Genomic DNA, 20,690 nt, shown 5'->3' with positions numbered 1-20,690 from the left:
AGGAGCACTCAAGTCAAAAACATAATTTATGTAAGAACTTACCTGATAAATTCATTTCTTTCATATTAGCAACAGTCCATGAACTAGTGACGTATGGGATATACATTCCTACCAGGAGGGGCAAAGTTTCCCAAACCTTAAAATGCCTATAAATACACCCCTCACCACACCCACAATTCAGTTTAACGAATAGCCAAGAAGTGGGGTGATAAGAAAAGAGCGAAAGCATAAAAAAAAATAAGGAATTGGAATAATTGTGCTTTATACAAAAAAAATCATAACCACCACAAAAAAAGGGTGGGCCTCATGGACTCTTGCTAATATGAAAGAAATGAATTTATCAGGTAAGTTCTTACATAAATTATGTTTTCTTTCATGTAATTAGCAAGAGTCCATGAGCAGGTGACGTATGGGATATAAATACCCAAGATGTGGAACTTCCACGCAAGAGTCACTAGAGAGGGAGGGATAAAATAAAGACAGCCAATTCCGCTGAAAAAATAATCCACTACCCAAATCAAAAGTTTCAATTTTAATAATTATAAGCAGAAGAATCAAACTGAAACAGCTGCCTGAAGTACTATTCTACCAAAAAACTGCTTTTAAAGAAGAGAAAACATCAAAATGGTAGAATTTAGTAAAAGTATGCAAAGAAGACCAAGTCATTGCTTTGCAAATTTGATCAACAGAAGCTTCTTTCTTAAAAAGCCCAGGAAGTAGAAACTGACCTAGTAGAATGAGCCGTAATCCTCTGAGACGGGGAATAATCCGACTCCAAATAAGCATAATGAATCAAAAGCTTAACCAAGATGCCAAAGAAATGGCAGAAGCCTTCTGACTTTCCTAAAACCAGAAAAGATAACAAATAGACTAGAAGTCTGTCTGAAATCTGAGTAGTTTCAACATAATATTTCAAAACTCTTACCACATCCTAAAGAATGTAAGAATCTTACCAAAGAATTCTTAGGATTAGGACACAAGGAAAAGACAATAATTCCTCCATTAATGTTGTTAGAAATTCACAACTTAGGTGAAAATTTGAATGAGGACAGCAAAAAAACACCTTATCCTGGTGAAAAATCAGAACAAGGTGATTCACAAGAAAAAACAGATAATTCAAAAACTGTTTTAACTGAAGAGATGTCCAAAAAGAACAATACTTTCCATGAAAGTAATGAATGTCCAGAGCAAGCATATGCTCGTATACCTTCAGAACCCAATTAAGACTCCAAGGAGGAGAAATTGGCTTAATGACAGGTTTGATACCAAACAAAACCTGAAAAAAAATGATGAATATCAGGAAGTAACACATGCCTTATCCTGATGAAAAATCAGAAAAGGATATTCACAAAAAAGAGCAGATAACTAAAAAACTCTTCTAGTAGAAGAAATAACCAAAAGGAACAATACTTTTCCAAGAAAGCAATTTAATGTTCAGAAAATGCATAGTTTCAAATGGAGGAGCCTGTAAAGCCCTCAGCACCAAATTGAGACTCCAAAAGAGGAGAGATTGAATTAATGACAGGCTTGATATGGACCAAAGCCTGTACAACACAATGAATATCAGGATGATTAGCAATCTTTCTGTGAAAAAAGAACAGAAAGAGTAGAGATTTGTCCTAACAAAGAACTGAAGACAAAACCTTATCCAAACCAACCTGAAAAAATAATAAAATTCTATGAATTTTAAAAGAATGCCAAGAAAAGTAGGTCCTCCAGACTTAATATAAATCTTTCTAGAGACAGATTTATGAGCCTGAAACATAGTATTAATCAATGAGTCAGAAAAACCTCTATGACTAAAAACCAAGCGTTCAAACTCCATCCCTTCAAATTTAATAATTTGAGATCCTGATGGAAAAAATGGCCTTGAGAAAGAAAAGGTCTGGTTTAAACGGAGGTGTCCAACGTTGGCAACTGGCCATCCGAATGAGATTCGTATACCAAAACCTGAGAGGCCATGCTGGAGCTACCAGCATAACAAATAAATACTCCATAAGAATTTTGGAAGAAGAACTAGAGGCGGAAAGAATAGGCAAAAAGATAATTCCAAAGAAATGTCAATGCATACACTACTTCCGCCTGAAGATTCCCGGACCTTAATAGGCCCCTGGGAAGTTCTCTATTCAGATGAGATGAAAAACATATCTGGGTAAGAGAGACCATTCTCCCGGAAGAAAAGCTTGATTAACAGAGATAATCCGCTTCCCAAATATCTATACCTGGGATAAAAACCACAGAATTTAGATAGGAGCTGGATTTAGCCCAAGCTAATATCCGAGACACTTCTGTCACAACCTAAGGACTGATAGTCCTACTCTGATGAATGACATACACCATAGTAGTGATTGTTTGAAAAACATTAAACGTCTCTTCTTCAAAAAGAAACAAACTGAAAAAACTCTGAGAAAGCACAGAGTTCTAAAATATCAAATGGTAATCTCGCCTCCTGAGATTTCCAAACCCCTTGTGCTGACAGAGATCCTCAGACAGCCTCCCAACCAAAAAGACTCGCATCTGTAGAGATCATGGTCCAGGTTGAAAGAAACGAAGAGACATGTAGAACTAAATGATGGTGACCTTAACCACCAAATCAAGAGAGATAAATATTAGGATTCGAAGATTAAAAATGCGAAATCCTAGAATCCCTGCAGCATAATTCAGCATAAAAGACTGAAAAGGTTCTATTGAAAATGAGCAAAGGGAATTAAATCCAATGCTGTGGCCATAAGACCTAAAACTTCTATGCATATATAGCAACTGAAAGAAATAGAGACTAAAGGTACCGACAAACGGAACACAATAAAAATTGTCCCTTGTCTGATAGAGACAAAGACAGAGACACAAATATCTGGAAACCTAAAAAAGGTGACCCTTGTGTGAGGAATCAAGAGCTTTTGAAAAAAAGATCCTCTAACTATGTCCTGAAGAGCAAGTGAATCATATGAGATTCCGCATCCTCAGAAAATAATCTGAATGAAAACAGAAAAATGAAAATATGCATTTATTGTATCTAATGAAAACAAATAATGCTATCACTGACCAAAAGGCAGAATAGTTTGAATAAAACTCCAAAACATAGTTCCCAAAAATGGAACTGGAAGAAATACCCCAGAAGATTCCAGGTCTGAGCAGCGCTTGAACCCCATGGGTGCCCAGCCATGCTTCAACAGTACCCAAAATATATAGGACCGAAACACACTTAAAGAAAGTGTTAGCCTTACTGGAATAAAATCAAAGAAATTTGGACCGAATAGAACCAAATAAAATTTCAAAAAAGTCTTAACCTGCCTCTTGCCAGCCAAGCTGGAATACGGCACGTACATCGCAATATTAGGGAGCTGATTTCGAACTGAAACATTTCCAATTATAAACATGTTACTTGGGAAAGAATTCAGGAATTCGTTCCTTAATAAGAACAACCAAACTAGTATAAGCTTAAAGTTTTAGTCTTAGAACTCAATCTTGAAGCCCAGAGTAACAGATAAGAATTGAATCCAATTATAAAACAAATAATTGATTATCTTAGAACAAAAGAAATATGGATTTTATAAAAATCACAAAATTCTTCTAGCTAAAATAGCTTAAGACATAGATTAACCCTCATTTGCGAAAATATTCAACAAAATGAAGACACAAATGAAATTATTAGCATGATAGTTCAGTTTAAAGGAACAGTCAATACAGTGGACTTGCATAATCAATAAATGCAAAACAACAAGACAAATGCAACAGCACCTAGTCTAGTAAATGTTGTCCCTTAACAATGCTAAAATAAATCATAATCTGATACTTGATCTTAAAGTAAACAGAACAAAAATGAAGCAATTGTAAAATCCAAATAAATCACAGGACCAAGAAAAGTTCCTGAAACTAAATAATTTTCCATAAACAAGATACAACCATCTAAAGGAAAATAAATACTATTTTGCTATAGAAACAATAGCATAATTAGTAGGAGTAGAGATAGGCCCCAAAAAATTGGAGAACCCTCCAAATTGAATTTAACTGCTGGCAAAGAATATAGTTTAAAACCTTTGAAGAAGGAATAAAAGAAAATTCTCAGCCTATTCCATTCCCTAGTATGGGGAATTGGAAAGAAAACCTCTGAAAACACAGAAGAATAAATAGGCAGAAATAGTGTCAGCTAGTCTTAAAGAACTAGTTACCTTAATATCCAAAATAATCAACACCTTTTCAACAAAGAACAAATGTACTTTAATAAAAAAATAATAAAAAAGTATATTTGTTAGTGTCAATATTTGATGAAGAAAATTCTGAAAGAGAAAAAACACATCAGAGAAGGATAAATCAGTATGTTGTTGGTCATTTGAAACTCCAATAATTAAAAAAGAAGTGATAAAGACCTAAAAATTTTTATTAGAAGGCACGAAGTCAGACAAAGCCTTTAAAATAGAATCAGAAAAATATTTCTAAATATTTCTTGTACATAAGATGTAAGAATGGCAATATATAAAGCATAAATACTAATGGATTCTGCATGTAAAAGTATATCATAATAACTTATTACAAACCATAGCTAAAGATAAACATTTATAACATTTAAAATAAATGAACTTAGCTTGGTAAGAACTGAAAACTCAGTTAGCGTTTTTTCCAGAAGTGGTCATCTGATTCAGGGTTCAATCTGAGACATCTTGCAATATGTAATAGAAAAAACAACAACATATAAAGCAAAATTGATTCCTTAAATGACAGTTTCAGGAATGGGAAAAAATGCCAATGAACAAGCTTCTAGCAACCAGAAGCAATAAACAATGAGACTTAAATATTGTGGAGACAACAATGACGCTCAAATTTTTTAGCGCCAAAAAAGCCGCCCACATTATTTGGCGCCTAAATGCTTTTCCGGTAACGCCGACATTTTTTGGCGCAAAAACGTCAAAAAGATGACGCAACTTCTGGCAACACGTATGACGCCGGAAATGACAAGAAAATTTTTGCGCCAAGAAAGTCCGCGCCAAGAATGACGCAATAAAATGAAGCATTTTCAGCCCCCCGCGAGCCTAACAGCCCACAGGAAAAAAAGTCAAATTTTAAGGTAAGAAAAAATTGATTTATTCATATGCATTATCCCAAATATCAAACTGACTGTCTGAAATAAGGAACGTTGAACATCCTGAATCAAGGCAAATAAATGTTTAAACACAAATATTTAGAACTTTATATAAAAGTGCCCAACCATAGCTTAGAGAGTGTCACAAAATAAGACTTACTTACCCCAGGACACTCATCTACATATAGTAGACAGCCAAACCAGTACTGAAACGAAAATCAGCAGAGGTAATGGTATATAAATAAGAGTATATCGTCGATCTGAAAAGGGAGGAAAGAGATGAATCTCTACGACCGATAACAGAGAACCTATGAAATAGACCCCATAGAAGGAGATCATTGAATTCAAATAGGCAATACTCTCTTCACATCCCTCTGACATTCACTGCACACAGAGGAAAACCGGGCTCCAGCCTGCTGTGAAGCGCATATCAACGTAGAATCTAGCACAAACTTACTTCACCACCTCCATGGGAGGCAAAGTTTGTAAAACCGAATTGTGGGTGTGGTGAGGGGTGTATTTATAGGCATTTTGAGGTTTGGGAAACTTTGCCCCTCCTGGTAGGAATGTATATCCCATACGTCACTAGCTCATGGACTCTTGCTAATTACATGAAAGAAATAAACTTATGATTCAGAAAGAGCATGGAATTTTAAGTTATCAAATTTTGCAGTCTTTTATATTCACACTTTCTGGGCAACAAGCCCCTACTGAGCATGTGCAGAAGCTCACAGGGTATACGTATACTAGTCTGTGATTGTCTGATGTCGGTCACATGATACAAGGGGCCAGAAAATGGGAGAAAAATCTACTGCTTATTTGAAATTCAGATTAAGTGCGATTGCATTGTCTTTTTATTATGTACTTGTTAATTGTGTAATTCTACTGCATTGAGTGGTCCTTTAAGCAACATTGCCAACACATCTAAAAGTTTAGATAAAGGTTTCATGGTGAAATGTATTACTAAGAAAATGTCCAGAACTGCGCAAGAAAGGTCAGATGCAGACACCATTGTGGTATTTAAAATAACCCTCTCCTGCATAAATAGGGATGGGCGAATGTTTCGCAACATTCGAAAAATGAAACTAATTTTAACACATTGGTTCGAATTTCAAATGTTTACCTATCGTTCTAACATTCAATTTTCGAATGTTCGGTTTAGAATTTTACGATTACTTTAAACATATTTGTTTTGAAAAATTGAAATTTATATATTTGTAATAGTATTTCTAATGCCTTCCTTAAATGTAATATTCAAATTATGCAATATTTGATCAAAATAGAAACATTTGAATTGATATATTTGTATCTATTATGTATTAATTTACTAGATTCCCTACCACATGAACTATTGAACTTCAGAATAGTATTTTGAAATTTCGAATTAACATTCTTTTTAACATGTGGACATTCTAATTATAAACATTCAAATTCGAAACTTGATATCCGAAAACTGTAGCATTCCATTATAGATTTTCTAAGAATATTGGTTCTTATCAACATTCGGATTTGTAATTCAAATTTCGGTACAACATTCTTTCTAACATTCGAATTCAGAAATTTACATATTCAACCATCCCTAATAAATAAGCAGTAGGCTTTTTATTAATGTATGTATGCAGCAACGTCTTACTTTCATTGTGATATTCCAGCATTTCTGTAGATTTAATACACCACTAACAGTGTACTTTACAGTCCATGAAAACTGAAATACCAGAGTTGCTAGATTAAAAGGGATTTTTAAGAAGAAAAAACCCCACTTCTTTCTGTAGTGAAACTTGCAGCTTTAACCCCCTAATGACCACAGCACTTTTCCATTTTCTGTCCGTTTGGGACCAAGGCTATTTTTGCATTTCTGCGATGTTTGTGTTTAACTGTAATTTTCCTCTTACTCATTTACTGTACCCACACATATTATATACCGTTTTTCTCGCCATTAAATGGACTTTCTAAAGATACCATTATTTTCATCATATCTTATAATTTACTATAAAAAAAATTATAAAATATGAGGAAAAAATGGAAAAAAAACACACTTTTTCTAACTTTGACCCCCAAAATCTGTTACACATCTACAACCACCAAAAAACACCCATGCTAAATAGTTTCTAAATTTTGTCCTGAGTTTAGAAATACCCAATGTTTACATGTTCTTTGCTTTTTTTGTAAACTATAGGGCCATAAATACAAGTAGCACTTTGCTATTTCCAAACCATTTCTTTTCAAAATTAGCGATAGTTACATTAGAGCACTGATATCTTTCAGGAATCTCTGAATATCCCTTGACATGTATATATTTTTTTTAGTAGACAACCCAAAGTATTGATCTAGGCCCATTTTGGTATATTTCATGCCACCATTTCACCGCCAAATGCAATCAAATAGAAAAAATCGTTAACTTTTCACAAATTTTTTCACAAACTTTTGGTTTCTAACTTAAATTATTTACAAACAGCTTGTGCAATTATGGCATAAATGGTTGTAAATTCTTCTCTGGGATCCCCTTTGTTCAGAAATAGCAGACATATATGACTTTGGTGTTGCTTTTTGGTAATTAGAAGGCCGCTAAATGCCACTGCGCACCACACGTGTATTATGCCCAGCAGTGAAGGGGTTAATTAGGGAGCATGTAGGGAGCTTTTTGGGGTAGTTTTAGCTTTAGTGTAGTGTAGTAGACAACCCCAAGTATTGATCTAGGCCAATTTTGGTATATTTCATGCCACCATTTCACCGCTAAATGCGATCAAATTAAAAAAAACGTTAATTTTTTCTCAATTTTAGGTTTCTCACTGAAATTATTTACAAACAGCTTCTGCAATTATGGCACAAATGGTTGTAAATGCTTCTCTGGGATCCCCTTTGTTCAGAAATAGCAGACATATATGGCTTTGGCATTGCTTTTTAGTAATTAGAAGGCCTCTAAATGCCGCTGCGCATCACAAGTGTATTATGGCTAGCAGTGAAGGGGTTAATTATGTAGCTTGTAGGGAGCTTGCAGGGTTAATTTTAGCTTTAGTGTAGAACTCAGCCTCCCACCTGAAACATCAGACCCCCTGATCCCTCCCAAACAGCTCTCTTCCCTCCCCCACCCCACAATTGTCCCCGCCATCTTAAGTACTGGCAGAAACTCTGCCAGTACTAAAATAAAAGGTATTTGGCCCTTTTTTAAAAAAAAAAAAAAAAAAAAAAAAAAAGCATATTTACATATGCTGATGTGTAGGATCTCCCCTTAGACCCCAACCTCACTGATCCCCCACCAAACTGCTCTCTAACCCTTCCCCTCTGCAATAATGGGCGCCATCTTGGGTACTGGCAGCTGTCTGCCAGTACCCAGTTTTGTAACAAAATGTGCCTTTTTTTAAAAAAATTCCCTTTTCTGTAGTGTAGCTTTCCCCCCCACCGAGACCAACCCCCAACCCCTTCCAGGACCCTTAGATTGCATTTTAGTATGTTTGTTTTTTCAACTTTTAACTTTTTTTTTTCTGTAGTGTAGCGGTTCCCACCCGCGCCCGCCCACCACCTCCCGTGCGCGCCCCCGTAGCTCCCGCCCCCGATCCCGCCCCCCTCCACTCCACATAGAGCACCGATGGCCGCCCACCCACCTCCCACGTAAGCTCCCACCCACCAACGATACCGGCCATCGATGTCCGATGCAGAGAGAGCCACAGAGTGGCTCTCTCTGCATCGGATGGCCAAGGGGGGTTATTGCAGGATGCCTCCATATCGAGGCATCACTGCAATAACCGGAAAGCAGCTGGAAGCGAGCAGGATCGCTTCCAGCTGCTTTCCAGACCAAGGACGTACGCCACACGTCCTCGGTCATTAACTGCATTTTTTTTGAGGACGTGTGGCGTACGTCCTTGGTCGTTAAGGGGTTAAAAACTAACTTTATTCTTTAAGCTTATTTTGAAAAAAAAAAAAAAAAAGGTACAATTTATAAAGAGGGTGTTCGAGTGCAAATATAAAATATTTAAACTTTATTTATAGTAATTAACCTATAAGATGGTGCCAAAAGCAAAACAAGTTGAAATTGTCACATTTTACCCCCCAAAATATATAAAACAAACACAGGGTCCACTTCCAATATTTAAAGGTGACAAAAAAACCAAATATTTTCTATCATGATTTGGATAGAACGTACAATTTTAAAACAACTTTCCTTATTACTTCTAGTATCAAATCTGCTTTGTTCTCTTGTTATTCTTTGCTGAAGGAACAGAATTGCACTACTGCAGCTAGTTGAACACATCTTGTTAGCCAATCACAAGATACAAACGTGTGCAGGAACCAGTAAGTAGCTAGCTCCCTTTAGTGTAGGATATGTGCATATTCTTTTTCAACAAGGGATACCAAGAGAATGAAGCACATTTGAAAATTTAAGTGAATTTAGAAGTGTGTTAAATGCTCTCTGAATCATGCAAGTTTAAATTATGACTTTTCTATCCCTTTAAATAGAGGAGGGAGATAGAGATATTCCTTCCACCTGGACCATGTAAATTTTAGTCCCCTTAGTGACTTAGCATTAAGTGCGATTGCTATAACACTGAGACTTAGGAACGCACGCACGCACCCTCCACTGCTGTGTTCAGTCTGGTAACTATTCTCCTAAACCAAGTAAGCAGAACATTAAAGGGATATGACACCCAAAACGTTCTGGGTAGCGCTGGCTGATTGGTGGCTAAATGTAGCCAATAAATCGGCAAGCGCTACCCACCAGGATGCTGAACCAAAAATGGTCCGTCTCTTAAGCTTTTATTCCTGCTTTTTCAAATAAACATTTCAAGAGAACAAAAAAAAAAAAAAAAATAGGAGTAAATTAGAAAGTTACATGCTCTGAATCATGAAAGAAAACATATGAGTTTCATATCCCTTTAAGATGCAGGGACACAAAAATGCAAGCATTGAAAGTTGCAAATGCTACATCTTCACAGCCATTCATTTTTACCTGGGCTGATGTAACGGAGAAATGTTTCATGTAGACATTTTGTCCAGTGCTTGAACATCTGTATATAAAACAAAACATACACACAGAAAACAAAATGAGTGTAAGAAACTAGACAACCTGATGCTCTAAATGCACCCAGTGTACAAAGTACAGAGTTAAAGTTGCCTTTCCCATATTTAAGCCAAATATTGTGCACAATAGATAACCAAACAGATTGCAATCTGATTAGCTTCCCATGATCACAGACAGTGAGAGCAGTCCGCACACTACACTCACTGTCCGTCAACACTTCAGCCGAATTTAAAATGTGTTCATGGTTACCATACTAGAAATTATAATAATAAACATTATACATAACATACATATCATATACAGAATAAACATACTAAATATAATGATACAGAACATACTAGATATACATAATACATAACATATTATACAGAATAAAGATACTAAATATACATAATAAATTATAAAAATATTGTACAATAAATAACCAAACAAACAAATTGCAATCTGATTATCTTCCCATGATCAGACAGTGAGAGCAGTCTGCACTCTACACTTACTGTACATGAACACTTCAGCAGACACAGAATTTAAATGTGTGCATGGTTACCATACTACACATAATAAACACAAAAACTATGCATAACAACAATATACATAATTATTCACAAAAATATTGCATAAACACTGTTAAAAAAAGCCAATACTTAAATATTTTTTCTTTCCATGATCACAGGCAGTAAGAACAGTCTGCTCCTGCGTTCTGTGAACACTTCAGCATGTGCAGAATGCTACGTGTACTTTAAACTTACCAAAGTGGCGTTCTGATCATGTCTGAGGATTGACGAATCTGGTTGAATCCGTGGTATGCTTGAATGGTGTAGGCACAAACAAATGTAAAACTCACCAACACGATCGCTTTACGTAACTACCCCAACAAAGTCTCATCTTGTGGAGCAGAATGACGTAGCAGATCTTGAGCAGCAGATGTGTCCTTTTCATGCAGCAAACAGTAGCTTGACAGGATAACCTCGAGCAAATGTTCATGGGAGATGTACAGGAGACAAAGAAAAAAAAATGAGAAAGGCAACAGTAGCTCCAGTCTGTCCTTACCAACTTGCGGCCTGGATGTGAGCTTTTTGTCAACATTCTACACCTCATCTCAGCTGCCAGTAGTGATTGCACAGACGCAGTTATTCAGCAGACACAGTTGAAGAGCGCTCTTTGTACTTTAAGGCCTCTCTCGTCACATTGCTAGATCTGTTGAGAGGAAACAAATTCAGTTCTTGCACAGCAATACCTAAGTAGCTATAAAAAGTAATATGTTTTCCTTCATGTAATTAGCAAGAGTCCATGAGCTAGTGACGTATGGGATATACATTCCTACCAGGAGGGGCAAAGTTTCCCAAACCTCAGAAATGCCTATAAATATACCGCTCACCACACCCACAATTCAGTTTTTGGAAGTGGTGAAGTAAGTTTGTGCTAGATTTCTACGTTGATATGCGCTTCTCAGCAGGCTGAAGCCCGGTTTTCTTCTCAGAATGGAGTGAATGTCAGAGGATGTGAAGAGAGTACTGCCTATTTGAATACCATGGTCTTCCTCTAGGGGATCTATTTCATAGGTTCTCTGTTATCGGTTGTAGAGATTTCTTCTCCTACCTCCCTTTTCAGATCGACAATATACTCTTATATACCATTACCTCTACTGATTCTCGTTTCAGTACTTGTTTGGCTATCTACTATATGTAGATGAGTGTCTTAGGGTAAGTAAGTCTTATTTCTATTTATGACACTCAAAGCTATGGTTGGGCACTTTATATGTAAAGTTCTAAATATATGTGTTTAAACTTATATTTGCCATGATTCTGGATAATCAGTATTCCTTCATTCAGACTGTCAGTTTCATTTTTTGGGGAAAATGCATATAAATTTATATTTTTTTCTTACCTTAAAATTTTCAATCTTCAACATCTAATGTTCAGGATGTTCCTGTTAATGTTAAAGAATTTGTTTCTAATTCTATTGAGAAGGCTCTGTCTGTTATTCCTCCTTCTAGTAAACGTAAGAGGTCTTTTAAAACTTCACATATTTCAGATGAATTTTTAAATGACCGCCATCATTCTGACTTATCTATTTCTGATGAGGATCTATCTGGTTCAGAAGATTCTACCTCAGATATTGACACTGATAAATCTTCATATTTGTTTAAGATGGAGTTTATTCGTTCTTTACTTAAAGAAGTGTTGATTGCATTAGATATGGAGGAGTCTATTCCTCTTGATATTAAAACTACTAAGCGTTTAAATTCAGTTTTTAAACCTCCCGTAGTTATTTCAGAAGTTTTTCCAGTTCCTGATGCTATTTCAGAAGTAATTTCTAGGGAATGGAATAGTCTGGGTACTTCATTTACTCCTTCTCCAAGGTTTAAGAAATTGTACCCTTTGCCATCTGATAGATTAGAGTTTTGGGAGAAAATCCCCAAAGTTGATGGGGCTCTCTCTACTCTTGCTAAATGTACTACTATTCCTACGGCAGATAGTACTTTGTTTAAAGATCCTTTAGATAGGAAGCTTGAATCCTTTCTAAGGAAGGCTCATTTATGTTCAGGTAATCTTCTTAGACCTGCTATTTCTTTGGCTGATGTTGCTGCAGCTTCAACTTTCTGGTTGGAGGCTTTAGCGCAACAAGTGTCAGACCATAAAGCTTAGAGCATTGTTAAACACCTTCAACATGCTAATAACTTTGTGTGTGATGCCATTTTCGATATTAGAATTGATGTCAGGTATAGGTCTTTAGCTATTTTAGCCAGAAGAGCTTTATGGCTTAAGTCTTGGAATGCAGATATGACTTCTAAGTCAACTTTGCTTTCTCTTTCTTTCCAAGGTAATAAATTGTTTGGTTCTCAGTTAGACTCAATAATTTCAACTGTTACTGTGGGGGGGGGGGGGGGGGGAGGGAGCCTTTTTACCTCAGGATAAAAAAAATATAAAAAGGTAAATATAGGGCTGCTAATCGTTTTTGTTCCTTTCGTCAGAATAAGGAACAAAAGCCTGACCCTTCCTCTAAAGGAACAGTTTCCGTTTGGAAACCTTCACCAGTCGGGAATAAATCCAAGCCTTTTAGAAAGTCAAAACCAGCTCCCAAATCCGCATGAAGGTGTGGCCCTCATTCCAGCACAGCTGGTAGGGGGCAGGTTACGATTTTTCAAAGATGTTTGGATCAATTCGATTCAAAGTCTTTGGATTCAGAACATTGTTTCACAAGGGTACAGAATAGGTTTCAAGGTAAGACCGCCTGTGAGAAGATTCTTTATTTCAGGCATTCCAGTAAACCCAGTAAAGGCTCAAGCATTTCTGAAATGTGTTTCAGATCTGGAGTCAGCTGGGGTAATTGTGCCAGTTCCAGTTCTGGAACAGGGCCTGGGGTTTTATTCAAATCTGTTCATTGTTCCAAAGAAAGAGAATTCTTTCAGACCAGTTCTGGATCTAAAAATATTGAATCATTATGTAAGGATACCAACATTCAAGATGGTGACTATAAGGACTATTCTGCCTTTTGTTCAGCAAGGGCATTATATGTCCACAATAGACTTACAGGATGCATATCTTCATATTCCAATTCATCCGGATCACTATCAGTTCCTGAGATTCTCTTTTCTAGACAAGTATTACCATTTTTTTGCTCTTCTTTTTAGCCTAGCAACAGCTCCAAGGATCTTTTCAAGGTTCTCGGTGCCCTTCTTTCTGTAATCAGGGTATTGCGGTATTTCCTTATTTGGACGATATCTTGGTACTTGCTCAGTCTTTACATTCTGCAGAATCTCACATGAATCAACTTGTGTTGTTTCTTCAAAGACATGGTTGGAGGATCAATTTACCAAAGAGTTCCTCGATTCCTCAGACAAGGGTAACCTTTTTGGGTTTCCAAATAGATTCAGTGTCCATGACTTTGTCTCTAACAGAAAAGAGACGTCTGAAATTGGTTTCAGCTTGTTGAAACCTTCAGTCTCAATCTTTCCCTTTTGCTTGTTTTCACATGAGATCTCTCCAGCTTTGTATGCTGAACCAATGGTGCAGGGATTATACAAAGATATCACAATTAATATCCTTAAATCCCAATGTTCATTCTTCTCTGAGTTGGTGGTTGGATCACCATTGTTTAGTTCAAGGGGCCTCTTTTGTTCGTCCAACCTGGACTGTGATCTCAACAGATGCAAGTCTTTCAGGTTGGGGAGCTGTATGGGGATCTCTGACAGCGCAGGGGGTTTGGGAATCTCAGGAGGCGAGATTACCAATCAACATTTTGGAACTCCGTGCGATTTTCAGAGCTCTTCAGTTCTGGCCTCTTCTGAAGAGAGAATCGTTTATTTGTTTTCAGACAGACAATGTCACAACTGTGGCATATGTCAACCATCAAGGGGGGACTCACAGTCCTCAGGTTATGAAAGAAGTATCTCGGATACTTGTATGGGCGGAATCCAGCTCCTGTCTAATTTCTGCGGTTCACATCCCAGGTATAGACAATTGGGAAGCGGATTATCTCACTCGCCAGACGTTACATCCGGGCGAATGGTCTCTTCACCCAGAGGTATTTCTTCAGATTGTTCAAATCTGGGGGCTTCCAGAAATAGATCTGATGGCCTCTCATCTAAACAAGAAACTTCCCAGGTATCTGTCCAGATCCAGGGATCCTCAGGCGGAAGCAGTGGACGCGTTGTCACTTCCTTGGAATTATCAACCTGCTTATATCTTTCCGCCTCTAGTTCTTCTTCCAAGAGTGATTTCCAAAATCCTAATGGAGCGTTCGTTTGTACTGCTGGTGGCTCCAGCATGGCCACACAGGTTTTGGTATGCGGATCTCGTTCGGATGGCAAGTTGCCAACCTTGGACACTTCCGTTAAGGCCAGATCTTCTATCTCAAGGCCCATTTTTCCATCAGGATCTCAAATCATTAAATTTGAAGGTATGGAGATTGAACGCTTAATACTTAGTCATAGAGGTTGCTCTGACTCCGTGATTAATACTATGTTACAGGCTCATAAATCTATGTCTAGAAAGATCTATTACCGAGTCTGGAAGACTTCCATTTCTTGGTGTTCTTCACATAAATTCTCTTGGCATTCTTTTAGAATTCCTAGAATTTTACAATTTCTTCAAGATGGTTTGGATAAGGGTTTGTCTGCAAGTTCCTTGAAAGGACAAATCTCTGCTCTTTTTGTTCTTTTTCACAGAAAGATTGCTAATCATCCTGATATTCTTTGTTTTGTACAGGCTTTGGTTCGTATCAAGTCTGTCATTAAGTCAATCTCTCCTCCTTGGAGTCTCAATTTGAACCTATGCATTCTCTAGATATTAAATTACTTTCCTGGAAAGTTTTGTTCCTTTTGGCCATCTCTTCTGCTAGAAGAGTTTCTGAGTTATCTGCTCTCTTATGAATCTCCTTTTCTGATTTTTCATCAGGATAAGGCGGTGTTGCAGGCTTTAATTTTTAATTTAATTTTTTACCTAAAGTTGTGAATTCTAACAACTTTAGTAGAGAAATTGTTGTCCCTTCATTGTGTCCTAATCCTAAGAATTCTCTGGAGAGATCTTTACATTCTTTGGATGTAGTAAGAGCTTTGAAATATTATGTTGAAGCTACTAAAGATTTCAGAAAGACTTCTAGTCTATTTGTTATCTTTTCTGGTTCTAGGAGAGGTCAGAAGGCTTCTGCCATTTCTTTGGCGTCTTGGTTAAAGTCTTTGATTCATCATGCTTATTTAGAGTCGGGTAAATCCCCGCCTCAAAGGATTACGGCTCATTCTACTAGGTCAGTTTCTACTTCCTGGGCTTTAAGGAATGAAGCTTCTGTTGATCAGATTTGCAAAGCAGCAACTTGGTCTTCTTTGCATTTTGATGTTTTCTCTTCTTCTGAAGCAGTTTTTGGTAGAAAAGTACTTCAGGCAGCTGTTTCAGTTTGATTCTTCTGCTTATAATTTCAGTTTTTTTCATTATAAGATTACAACTTTTTGATTTGGGTTGTGGATTATTTTTTCAGTGGAATTGGCTGTTTTTATTTTATCCCTCCCTCTCTAGTGACTCTTGCGTGGAAGTTCCACATCTTGGGTATCTGCTATCCCATACATCACTAGCTCATGGACTCTTGCTAATTACATGAAAGAAAACATAATTTATTTAAGAACTTACCTGATAAATTAATTTCTTTCATATTAGCAAGAGTCCATTAGGCCCACTGTTACAGAAGCATTAGTTATTTTGTTGTGAAGAGCTTATTTCCCAGCAGCAATGCCTGAACCAGCAAGCCAGCGCCTAAGAAGGGCTCCAAGAAAACCGTAACAAGTTTCATTTCATAAAGAGTTAACTCTTTTTTTTCAGCTTTTAGAAACTATTGTCTAATCACCTCTGGAGCCAGACTGCTAATTGATAAGATGAACTTGTAAACTTGTTATCTTAAGTACTGTAATCCTATTGTGGCCTGTCAAAGGACAGTGCTCTCTATCTAAATGTGTGATGGGGGATTTTGTGCTTCCCCCCCTCTCCCCCTGGGAGTGCCCTGTGTGCATGTAACCTTAATAAAAAGCAGGCTGGGCATCCCAGTCCTGAGTTCTTGTTTGACCCTCAATCGCAGCGTTGACTCGTTTTTGTGGGCAGAAGGGTATCCTAGCTGTACTGCAGCTAAGGGAGATTATTCTATATTTGCGAGACTCATATAGAATACTATGGAAAGCAGCTTCTCCCCTCTTTAGCAATAGGGATCCAGGCTACTAAGCGGTCCATCTCTCAGCGAGACTAAGGGTAACCGTAACACCCACCCTTTTTGTGGTGGTTATGATTTTTTTGTATAAAGCACAATTATTCCAATTCCTTATTTTTTGATGCTTTCACTCCTTTCTTATCACCCCACTTCTTGGCTATTCGTTAAACTGAATTGTGGGTGTGGTGAGGGGTGTATTTATAAGCATTTTTGAGGTTTGGGAAACTTTGTCCCTCCTGGTAGGAATGTATATCCCATACGTCACTAGCTCATGGACTCTTGCTAATATGAAAGAAATTAATTTATCAGGTAAGTTCTTACATAAATTATGTTTTTTTTTGTTATTCCTAAAAGGCAAGTACCGAGGGGGGGGGGGGTGAAGTGTGCTGTGTGACACGATAAACAACATGCATGATAAACAACAAAATACCATGATCATCCATGTACAGAGCAACACTTTTTCCCAATATCTGTCTAAAAGGTCATGGAAAGAAAGTATTTTCTATATTTTTCTGTGGCTATTCACATCCGTTTCACAACAGTGTATATGTTAACATAGCAAAAGTGACACAGAAAGAAAGAAAAATTACAACACAAGAAAATACAGTAATGTTTAAACTTCAACATGGTTTTAAAATGTAGCTCTAGGATGCTTGACTTATAAATTAAACATTCATGATTCAGCAACAGTATATAATTATAAACAACTTTCCAATGTATTTCTATTACCAAATTTGCTTTGTTCTTTTGGTATCCTTTGTTGAAGGATAAAGTCAAGTCAGCGGAAAGGAGCCCAAGAGTGTGCACGTAAAATGCAAAGTCTGTGAAAAGAACTGAAATAAGGGGACAGGCTGCAGAGGCTTAGATACAAGGTAATCAGAGGTTAAAGGCAGGGGCGTATTATTGTCTAGGCAAACGAGGCCTGGGCCTAGTGCGGCAGATTTGGGGTAGGCGAAAAGTACGGCATTGTTCCCTACTAAACAGCGCTGGGCAAGGTTTTTTGGGGGTACTTTTTATTGAGCACCGCATTGTGTAATCAGTGGCAAGCTTACCGCTGAGCTGCCACTTCAGTTTATTGTCAGTGCTGGCCAGTCTACCCTATGCCCTGTCTCTAAAAGCTTACATCACATGCAGTACACTGAGCACTACAGCATGTGGGCTTTTACAGAGCTGGGGTGAACGTCAGCATGAGGGGGCATGTTAATCAGTCGACTCAACAGAGATGGAGAGGGATATACTACAGGGGAAGCAGTGGTGGCATGGCAATACTTACTAACCCACAGGTAAGATTGGCCACTCGATGTACTCACTAACAGTGGCAGCTGGGGTAGCACTGAAACTTGTGCAGGGAAAACAACTTTGAAGGTGGCGGTTGGGGCAGCGAGCATGTGTTCAATTTTACTTTTCTTAGATGCTTTGATTGCCGCGCACAGTAACCTGCACCTGTAACCTTCTTTGTGGAATCACAAATGTAGGAGGGCAGGGGCAGCCTAAAGTGTAAACTTCCATGTGAGGCAGCAGCAGGTCTCTGGTCCACATGAGCAGATCCCATCCCATTAGTGTTAGAGACAGATTCTAACACAGCAGGTAGATCATTTCTCTCCTTCACTTTTAGTTTTTCTATTGACAAGTTCCCTTGTAGAAGAAGAACAGACAGTAGTAGTTTTGACTTCCCCATCCAGGGACTTGCAGCCAACCAACAGCATAATTTGCTTACAGAGATGCAATAGGATTCTCTAAAGATATGTTTCTGATTAATGCAGGTGGACCTCCTTTTTAACCTTTTCACTGTGTGCCCTATTCCAATTTTGTCAGCATTACTTTGTATGTACCTGTGTGCATGTATCTGTATGTGTGTGAACCTTTATATATATGTATCTGTTTATGCATCTGTGTATGGATGTGTGTGTATGTATATCTGTTTGTGTGTGTAGCTTAGTGCATTGTACTTTTTAAAAAAAAATGTAAAATATTTTTAGTTCTACGTAGGGGCCCCACGCTGTAATTTCGCCTAGAGCCATGCAACTACTAGGGATTTTGTATTTTAATTTCACATGGTTACTTAGTACTGACTGTCTCCTATCTAATATATATATATATACCCTGCATATAAAATAGTTTTTTCTCACCCTGCATATGCATTTAGGTTTAAATCAACCCACCTGAGTGAATGCAAGCCCTGGTAAAAATCTACAAGAGACATAAAAATAAGAAAAATGTTACACCCTGACCAAAAAAATATTATAGATAAAAAAAGGCCTAAAACCTGGGGGGGGGGGGGGGGGTAGCAGAAGTTTGAGTGCCTAGGGCAGCACAAAACCTAAATACACCACTGGTGAAAGGTATATTTAATATAACCGTGTTGGTTATGCAAAAATCGGGGAATGGGTAATAGAGGGATTATTTATCTTTTTAAACAAAAATTTTGGTGTAGACTGTCCCTTTAACAATAGTATACCACGAGAACTAAGCAAAATTGATAACAGAATTAAAATTGTAAAGTTGTTTAAAATATCATGCTCTATTCAATCCATTTAAGTTTATTCTTTTACCACTGGCTGTTATTATGATCCCATGTTCAAGCAAGTACATTGAACATTTACATTAATAAAAAGCTGCCTAGGCTCTGAGATCAGGTTAATTTTGCTTAAGAAGCTAAAACTTTTTTTTTTTGGTTACTAAGATTAAAGTAGCTATATTGCCCCAGGACATATTTTATGCCCCTTTAAGAGACAAGATAGCTATACACTAGGACTAGCAATAGCAACTGCTTTCCCTATTCCTTTAAGGATAAAAATCTATTAAAATTAAAAGTACAGTCATACCACAAAAAAGACACTGCAAGGACGAGGGGACATTAGAGGTAAAATGACATTCATTTGTTAGAATATATCATTTTAAGACTAGTGACCCTGCAGCTACTGCTTGGGATCCCCACAACAGTGCTGGTCCCATTCAGTAGAGCTTTCTGCTTGGGACTAGCAGTGTTCTGTGGGTCTTCAGCAGGACAGCATTGTTAGTGTTAACAATTACATGCTCCATTGCTATTGTTTAGGATCTGCAAAGAGTTACACATTTAAAGTCGCACAGAGTACTACTAGTCCCAAGCAGTAGCACCAGTCGCACAACTCAGATGTTTAACTAGCGCTACCAATTGCATAGTTGCCAACAGTCCCTGATTTCCAGGGACAGTCCCTAGATTTTGTTGTATGGCCCTGTATTTTTTTTTGTCCCTGGAAATGTCCCTGAAAATCTCCTTTGCACAACATTTGTTGTTTGCATATAGATACACACACACATACACATAGATAGATGATACATAGATATAGTGTATTATTTAAATATAATGCATTCCTAATGGAATATTGTTATTATTATTGAATGGGTTCACATATTATTTGTCTTTCTACATTTGATGCTGTGTTGTAAAAATATCCATATGCCCAGAATGTGTTCCAGAGACTGGGTAGGTGTAAGAGCTTGGTGCTGTAATCTGTATAATAAACTATGGATAAGTCTAAATTATACTATTACTTTCAAATGGGTGTGTTTTGATTGCAGAACTGAGTGGGCGGAGCAGTTGAACAGTAGGTTGTCAATACTCCAGTAACCCGCCTGCTTGCTCTGCTTTAAAGTGTCCCTGGAATTTTTTTTGAAATGTTGGCAACTATGCAATTGGGACCAGCACTGCTTTGCTGGTCCGAAGAAGTACTTCTACTCTGCGTTTACCTCTTTGCAGGTTAAACACACAGTAATGCAGGGTCGCTAGTCTTAAAATGCCATGTTCTAACAAATTAGAGCATGTAATTGTTTGACTGTTATCACCAATTATACTATGATAATATATGTGCAACAAAAATGATCTACTGTTATACAAGAAACACAGCTCAAATACTATGAATT

General features: G+C 37.4%; 1 long non-coding RNA gene across 1 annotated transcript in view; it reads right to left on the bottom strand.

The window, feature by feature from the left end:
* Nucleotides 1-10,621: 10,621 nt before the first annotated feature.
* LOC128644601 (uncharacterized) overlaps nt 10,622-20,690 on the bottom strand; it is a 31,526-nt gene continuing 21,457 nt past the window's right edge. Inside the window, exon 3 of the long non-coding RNA XR_008400025.1 lies at nt 10,622-11,291. This is a non-coding gene — a long non-coding RNA (uncharacterized LOC128644601). The remainder of the gene's footprint in view (nt 11,292-20,690) is intronic.

Source organism: Bombina bombina, unplaced genomic scaffold, assembly GCF_027579735.1.
Source record: "Bombina bombina isolate aBomBom1 unplaced genomic scaffold, aBomBom1.pri scaffold_1681, whole genome shotgun sequence".
Taxonomy (NCBI): domain Eukaryota; kingdom Metazoa; phylum Chordata; class Amphibia; order Anura; family Bombinatoridae; genus Bombina; species Bombina bombina.
The sequence above is the reverse complement of the archived record's forward strand: the minus strand, read 5'-3'. Positions and strand labels throughout refer to the sequence as shown.